The sequence below is a fragment of the Panthera uncia genome, chromosome B4 (assembly GCF_023721935.1).
Source record: "Panthera uncia isolate 11264 chromosome B4, Puncia_PCG_1.0, whole genome shotgun sequence".
Taxonomy (NCBI): Eukaryota; Metazoa; Chordata; class Mammalia; order Carnivora; family Felidae; genus Panthera; species Panthera uncia.
The window spans coordinates 25,763,892-25,772,778 of NC_064809.1; the positions used below are offsets into that span (position 1 = coordinate 25,763,892).

Here is an 8,887-nt window from a genome sequence, read left to right on the forward strand (position 1 = left end):
CCAGTCAGCTATTGTGTCTTTTTTCAGAGCCCTTAAGGAATCCACTAGCTGTCTCTGCAGAAGCCCGGACTCAAGGTCAGCTGATAATGGTTCCAGCCCACGAACTAACGAGGAAGGCCTTGGATTCCTTACCAGAGATAAGGAGCCCAAGACCCCATCCAGTTTATATTGGCTCTCACAGCACGCCCATAGCTCCTGCTCCTCGTCCTAAAATAATCTCCTGACTCAGGGGCTGAATTTAGCCTCCTTCTGATGTTCGGTCTCCACCCAGAATGAACATGGGATGTATGTTACATATATGTTTGTTTAATGCACATGCTCTATCCGTCCCCGAGGCTAGCCACATTTCCCCACCCTTTTCATCGCTGTGTTTGTCATCTCAACCCCTGTGATCATAGAAGGCTTGTTCTCTCCCTCTGCGGGGAGGTGGATTTGAGGCTGGCCATGCAAGGTCCCGGTTTAGCTGCCTCTTCCTTGCTGCAAACCTGATGTCTTTGGCTTTGCTGTGGTGGGCAGACATACTCAGTTTTTGTTACACGACTACTTTCCTCCACACCTATCCTCTGTACAATCAGTGCTCTTGGGCCTTTAAGCCTCTTGAAAGTGGCTCTCGGCCAAGATTCATCAGAAAGCAAAGAAAACTATATCCTGAGCTCTGAGACAGCACTGTTTTTCGAGATTCTTTGAGGGCACCCAGGCAAGAGATGTCTCCTGGTTTCCATTCCATTTTAAGGCCGATTTCTGGGGCGCCTGTGTGGCTCAGTCGGTTGAGCTTCCGACTTCGGCTCAGGTCACGATCTCACGGTCTGTGAGTTCGAGTCCCGTGTTGGGCTCTGTGCTGACAGCTCAGAAACTGGAGCCTGTTTCCGATTCTGTGTCTCCCTCTCTCTCTGACCCTTCCCCGTTCATGCTCTGTCTCTCTGTCTCAAAAATAAATAAATGTCAAAAAAAAAAATTAAAAAAAAAAAAAGAGCAAAGACCAAAGTGGGCAAGGAAGTTGAAAAACAGACGGGGCAAGATCATGAAAGATCTTGTACGTGTGTCGATTTTTTGTTTTTTTACCGGGATTAGAAGCATTGACAGACAATCTGTAAAGAACCACATACTAGATGCTTTAGGTTTTGCAGGGAACATATATCTCTGTATGCACATATACCTTTTTTTTGGTTTTTGTGCAGTCCTTAACCATGCAAAACCATTCTTTTTAAAATTTTTTGAATTCTTTAAAATTTTTTTTAACGTTTTCTTTTTGAGAAACAGAGAGACAGAGCATGAGTGGGGGAGGGACAGAGAGAGAGGGAGACACAGATTCGAAGCAGGTCCCAGGCTCTGAGTTGTCAGCACAGAGCCTGACGTGGGGCTCGAACCCACGAACCGCGAGATCGTGACCTGAGCCCAAGTCAGAGGCTCAACCGACTGAGCCACTCAGGCGCCCTGCAAAAACCATTCTTAACTTGCAGGCTGGACTTAGCTCACAGGTCATAGTTTGCTGACCCACATAGATGATGAGAAGCCATTGGAGACTTTTGTTTTACTTTAAAAAAATTTAGGTGTAGTTATCACGCAGTGTTATGTGAGTTTTAGGCATACAATATAATGATTCAACAATTCTATACATTTTTCAGGGCTCGTCGTGATGAGTGTACTCTTAATCCCCTTCACCTATCCCTTCACCCGCCTCCCCTCTGGTAACGTCCAGTTTGTTCTCTATTGTGGAGTCTGTTTCTTGGTTTGTCTCTTTTTTTTCTTTGTTCATTTGTTTTCTTCCTTAAATTCCACATATGAGTGAAATCATATGGGCTTTGTCTTTCTCTGACTGACTTATTTCGTTTAACATTATACTCTAGACATGTCATGGCAAATGCCAAGATTTCATTCTTTTTTGTGGCTGAATAATATTCCATCACACACACACACACACACACACACACACACACACCACTCCTTTATCCACTCATGTATCAATGGATATTTAGGTTGCTTCCAAATCTTGGCTATTGTCAATAATGCTGCCATAAACATAAAGGTGCATATATCTTCTCAAATTGGGGTTTTCATTTTGTTCAGGTAGCAGTGTGATTATGGGTTTATAGGGTGATTCTATTGTTAATATTTTGAGGAACTTCCATACTGTTTTCCACAGAGGCTCCACTAGCTTGCATTGCCATTTTTGTAATGTTTATGTTTGAGAGAGATAGAGAGACAGAGAGTGAGCAGGGGAGGGACAGAGAGAGAGAGGAAGACATAGAATCTGAAGCATTTCCAGGCTCTGAGCTGTCAGCATAGAGCCCTATGAGGGGCTTGAACTCACAAACTGCATGAGCATGACCTGAGCCAAAGTCGGACGCTCAACCGACTGAGCCACCCAGGCGCCCGGCCATTGGAGACTTTTTTCTAAGTTTACTTATTTATTTTGAGAGAGAGAGACAGAGAGAGAGAGAGAGAGAGAGAGCGTGCATGCACAAGTTGGAGAGGGGCAGAGAGAGAGGGAGCCAGAGAATCCCAAGGAGGCTCTGCACTGTCAGTGTGGAGCCTGATATGGGGCTTGAACCCACAAACTGTGAGACTGAGACCTGAGCCGAAACCAAGCATCATATGCTCAACCAACTGAGCCACCCAGGCACCCTACGACTGGAGGCGTTTCAGCAGGAAATGACATAATCAGATTTGAACATTGGAAAGATTGCTCTGGTGGCAGAGGCTGGGGGTTGGAGGGAGACTTAGGTGGGAAGGGATACGTCAAAGAAGATGGCTAAGGAGGCTAATCATAATGGTCCCGGGGGGGGGGGGGGGAATAATGAGGGCCAGAACCAGGGTGGTGGTAGTGACGCCCCTTCTTGACAGCTGGGCTGAAACCAGGCACCCGCGAGTGAATGAACGTGGCGTTACCTTTCTCTCCCTCCTCCTACCAGCTCTTCTTCCTACCTTCTCCTACCTTCTCTCCCTCCTCCTACCAGCTCTTCTTGTCCACTGGGGGTGAGGGTGGCAAATGGTGGAAGGCTGCCATGTGGCCCCCTCTATCCAGGCACAGCTTCGCCCTGGGGAACACTGTACGTCCTCTGAGCAGGACCCCCTTTTCCCGGCACCCCCAGGGGGGGAGTCCACGTCTCTTTCTTCCTGCTGGGACTCACCCTGGGGTACGCTGACCTTCTCTTCCTTTGCAGTCAAAGAGCCTCCCTTCCTCTTCAAAACAAGCATTGCCAGAGAATCTCTTACTACAGGTGCCAGCACCAAGTCTGGGGATTTTTTCCAACTTTATTCTGATTTCCCAGAGTGCCTGGCAGCTCGAGTGTTACGCTTTTCACTCGTCTCTTTTGTTCACCACCCAGAGGAGCTTCCTGTTTCAGCTGTAAAAGGTAGGACAAGAGCAAAGGGGCCCTGAGTGGGGTTTAAGTCCCGACTTTTCCTTAGCTGGGTGCCGATTACATCGTCCTCCTTGTGGGAACAGGTGCCGCCTCCCAACAGACGACTTGTGTCCATGCTCTTTGCGTGTTTTCTGTCACTTAGATTTCTCATGCTCTTTATTGCCCCGTTTCCCTTTTGTCCCAGGGCCCATCTCTTCCTCCCTTATCTGTGAGTCCCCGTCTCAGCCCTCGAGGGTTATCTTTCTCCCCCCAGGATATGGATACCTTTTTCAAGATTTCCTGTGCAGTTCCCAGGGTAGGCTTCCCGCCCTTTTTACCTTTCTTTCCTTCTCAAATGCTTTAGTGCAATTTCTCGAATTACGTCTCTAACGAGAGGAGGGCACGTTCTGATGAGCACGGGTTTTTAAATGCTTCCAATATAACTAACAGAATGAATATTCTACTTTCCTTCCCCCCCCCCCCCCCGCCCTGAGGTTTCACCGGAGAAACATTTGTTACTGAATTTGAGGAGATAAGGGTTTCCCTTCAGCTGTACTTGAGGGGGTGCAGGACTCATGATAGCTTAGCCGGTCCTCGATTGTGTGCGTTTCTCCCCTAGTTAGGCAAGTTCCACATTGGAACATTCTGTTCTGTGGTCCTCATGGGTAGCAGCAGTGATGGGGATGGGGATGGTGATCATAGGAGTCTTAGCTAACATTTCTCCAGTGTTTGCTACACGCCGGATACTGTGCTCAGCTCTTCATTCGTGTACTTTATTTCGTCCTCACAGGGGTCCTCTGATTTACAGACTTTTTAAAAAGTTTATTTATTTATTTTGAGAGAGAGAGCCAGAGAGAGAGAGAAAGAGAGACAGAATGTGAGCAGAGGAGGGGCAGAGAGAGAGAGAGAGAGAGAGGGGGAGACACAGAATCTGAAATAGGCTCCAGGCTCTTAGCTGTCAGGACAGAGCCCCTGCTCGGGGCTCAAACCCCCGGACAGCAACATTGCGACCTGAGCCGAAGTCGTACGCTAAACCCACTGAGCCACCCAGGCGCCCCAAGAGTTGGACGCTTAATTGCTTAACTGACTGAGCCACCCAGACGCCCCTGGCTTATAGAACTTTGATCATGTCATTTTACAAATGAGGAAACAGATTTAGAGAGATTAATGAATTTACCCAAGGCTGGATGATGGCACCAGCATTCACCTGTACTGACCACACCATTTGTCACCAGTTTGGGTCGCCATATATACAGATACATTCTCTTTAGGCTTCATCAAAGGATTTGTCAAGGCACAGGAATATTAGTTACAACATTTGGGTTTGTTCCGTTTCAGCTCCCACCGCTCCCAAGGAGTGTAGTTCGGGGTTTCCACTGTTTCTGAGATTAAGCTTCCCTTTGGGTAAGAAAACACTGGAGCCCCCAAGGTGAGCCCTAAGTGCAACCAGCAACCAAGGCTGACACTTCATCAGAAGGCATAGTGCCCAGGGCCCATGATACTTGTAGGGGTCCGCGGAAGTGCTGCCATTTCTTTTAAGATCAGAAGGGAAAAAAATAAACTTCTGGGTCAAAAAAATGCTTTTTTTAATACGTAATACTAATATATTTGTCTTTATATCAGTGCAATCATAGACTGCAGATTTTCTTTCTTGATTGATTGATTGAAGAAGAAGCCCATGAAGGCAACATGCCAGGGCCCATGAAAGTCCCCATAGGGCCGTGCCAGCACAGGGAGGGCACTGGGCCTCTTCGCTGGCACTTTTGTTCTCAGCCATCTCCCCAGCGTGGAAGGGAGAGAAGACTCTGGAGTCAGACCCTCTGACTGGAGCCCTTCAATCAGGCCATTTGCTGATCTCCTCAGACCCTCCCCTTCCTCACTAGCGATGTAGAACTCCTGTCAGTGTGAGGACCGAGTACAACATGGCTGACCCGGAATAAGGGCTCAGGGGGTGTGAGCTCTCGTCTCTACCTGTCCCGCTTCCCCAGTCGCAGAGGTGGCCAGAAGCCGCGTCTGAAATTCAGAATCCACGGAAAAGTAGCAGGTAAAGGAAGAGGGACGAATAACCCAATGACAGGATTACATGCACCCAAATAAAAAATGCATTTTATTTTCAGACAACATTGAACGCATGCCCATGGATTTTTGCCTATAACATTTTGAAGTCTACGTGCGGTTGTGGTTTAGGATTGAGTAAACGGGTCTAGAAGCAGACTGCCTGGCTTGGAACTTGGTTCAATCGCTTACCAGCTGTGGAATCTTGGGAAGTAAGTAGACCTTCTGGGTTTCAGTTTTCCCATCTGTGTAGTGGGAGTATTCACTGTAATTAACCCTATCAAAGTTGTTTTGCGGATTAAATGAGTTAAACAACAATGACTTCTAGAACAGAGCCCAGAATATACAGTGTGAGCTCATTAAATGTTGGTTACATTGTTGCTCTTAACCAAGAGAATGAGCTTTTTGTGCTTAGATTCTCAGACCTTTCCCTCTGTATTTATAGATCATTCTTTGCTTTCTACTTCTGGTCATTTGCCCATCACATATGAGACACCACTCTCTCCGATAGTTTTTTCTATTTTTAAAAATCTTTATTCTTATGATGTTTTTGCAATCCTTACCAAAACACCAACAGCATTTTTCACAGAACCAGAACAAATAACGCTAGAGTTTGGATGGAACCACGAAAGACCCTGGATAGGCAAGACAGTCTTGAAAAACAAGAGCAAAGTTGGAAGGAGCACAACCCCAGATTTCAAGATATGCTAAAGTTGTCATTGTGGTAATTGGGGCGCCTGGCTGGCTCGGTCAGTAGAGCACGTGACTCTTGATCTGGGGGTTGTAAATTTGAGCCCCACGTTGAGTGTAGAGATTACTTAAAAAATAAAAATAAAAAAATTGTAAAAAAAACCCCACCAAAGTTACAGTAATCAAAACTGTATGGTCCTGGCACAAAAATGAACACATAAATCAATGGACCAGGACAGAGAGCCCAGAAATAAACCCACAATTATATGGTTAATTAATCTTCAACAGAAGAGGCAAGGCTATGCAAAGACAGTCTCTTCACCAAATGGTGTTGGGAAAACTGGATAGCAACATGCAGAAGAATGAAACTGGCCTTTCTTTTTTTTTTTTTTAATTTTTTTTAACATTTTATTTATTTTTGAGACAGAGAGAGAGAGAGCATGAACAGGGGAGGGTCAGAGAAAGAGGGAGACACAGAATCCGAAACAGCCTCCAGGTTCTGAGCTGTCAGCACAGAGCCCGATGCGGGGCTCGAACCCACGGACCGCGAGATCATGACCTGAGCCGAAGTCAGACGCTCAACCGACTGAGCCACCCAGGCTCCCCGAAACTGGCCTTTCTTACACGATACACACACAAAAAATTCAAAATGGATGACAGACCTGTGAGACCTGAAACCATCCAAATCCTAGGAAAGAACACAAGCAGCAACCTCCTTGACATCAGCTGTACCAACATGTTTTCTAGACATGCCTTTCCTGAGGCAAGGGAGACAAAAATAAACTACTAAGACTACACCAAAATAAAAAGCTTCTTTACAGCAAAGGAAATAACCAACAAACCAAAAGACAATGTATTGAGCGGGAGAAGGTATTTGCAAATGACATGTCTGATAAAGGGTTTCTATCTAAAATATATAAAGAGCTTACACAACTCAACACACACACACCACAATCTAATTAAAAAATGGGCAGAAGACATGAATAGATGTTTCTCCAAAGAAGCCATCCAGATGGCCAACAGATACAACATCAAAAGATGCTCAACGTGACTCACCATCAGGGAAATCTAAATCAAAACCACAATGAGTTATTACTTCACACCTGTCACAATGGCTACAATAAAAAATTCAGGAAACAACAAGCGTTAGCAAGGATTTAGAGAAAAAGGAACCCTTGTGCACTCTTGGTGGGAATGCAAACTGGTGCAGCCACGATGCCAAACGGTATGGAGTTTCCTCAAAAAATTAAAAATAAAACTACCCTATGATCCAGGAATCGCACTACTGAGAATTTACCCAAAGAATACGAAAAATGATAACTTGAAAGGATGTGTTTAATGCAGCATTATTGACAAGAACAAAATTATGGAAGTAGCCCAAATGTCCATGAATAGATGAATGGATAAAAAGAGATGATATACATACATGGGATATTACACAGCCATAGAAAAGAATGACATCTTGCCATTTGTAACAGTATGGAGGGATCTCGAACGTATAATGCTAAGTGAAACGAGTCGGAGAAAAACAAAGAACATGATTTCACTCATAGGGGGAGTTTAAGAAACAAAACAAGTGAACAAAGAAGAAAAGAGAGAAACTAACCCTCCCCCCAAAGGAAAAACCAAAACAAAACTAGACTCTTCACAATAGAGAATAAATCGGTGGTCACCAGAGGGGAGGTGGGTGTGGGGGATGGGTGAAAGAGTTTGCGTAAAAGGGATTAATTGTACACTTATCATGAGGAGTACTGAGTAATGCACTGAATTTCTGAATCACTATATTGTACACCTGAAACTAATGTTAACACTTGTTAGTTAACTATATCGGGATCAAAATAAAAAGGAAAATATATACAATAGTTAAAATCGTCATCACCATCATTATTGTTATTTAATTGACGTATAGCTGGCCTAATATTATATTAGACTCAGGTATATAACATAGTGATTTGGCAGTTATTTACATTACAAAATGCTCACCACAGTACATGTAGTTACCATCTGTTGCCACACAAAGTTACATAATATTCTTGACTATATTTCCTATGGGTACTTTTCCTCCCCATGACTTATTTCATATTTGGAAGTTTGTATCTCTTAATTCCCTTCACCTACTCCTCCAGTCTCCCCACCGGCAAACACAAGTTTGTTCTCTGTATCTTTGAATCTGTTTCTGTTTTTATCGGTTTTAGATTTCACACACAAGTGAAATAGATGGCATTTGTCTTGTCTGGCTTATTTCACTTAGCATAATGCCCTCCACGTCTGTCCGTGGTGTTGTAAATGGCAAGATCTTGTTCTTTTTTATGGCTGAGTAATATTCCATCAGATATGTAATGTAGCAGGATTCTCGTGCAGAGTCGTGACACGGAGGCTTTTCTTTCCAGAAGGCAACTTTATTCCTGCCAGCACTGCTCAGTTGGGTTCGTACCTGAGGAACTGAGCCCCGAACGACCTGTGGCGTAGTTTTTTCATACATTTTCTATTTCTTTGTCTCCCATATATGGTAACACACACAAACATGTAGTCTGATTAAGTAGTCTCAGTTTACAAGATTGTGAGGGATGTTGTCACCTACGTGCATAGCCAGGTTACCTTGAAGGTTTTCTTTTCTTTTCTTTTCTTTTTTTCTTTTCTTTTCTTGCTTTGCTTTGCTTTGCTTTGCTTTGCTTTGCTTTCCTTTCCTTTCCTTTCCTTTTCTTTCTTTTCTTTTCTTTTCTTTCTTTTCTTTTCTTTCCTTTCCTTTTCTTTTTCTTTCTTTCTTTCTTTCTTTCTTTCTTTCCTTTCCCTTTCCC

The 8,887-nt window shown here is 44.3% G+C and overlaps 1 non-coding gene across 1 annotated transcript; it reads right to left on the reverse strand.

The window, feature by feature from the left end:
- Positions 1-1,346: 1,346 nt before the first annotated feature.
- On the reverse strand, positions 1,347-1,431 carry TRNAP-UGG (transfer RNA proline (anticodon UGG)). The gene has a single exon. It is a non-coding gene; the product is annotated as a tRNA-Pro (tRNA).
- Between the last annotated feature and the right edge of the window lie 7,456 nt (positions 1,432-8,887).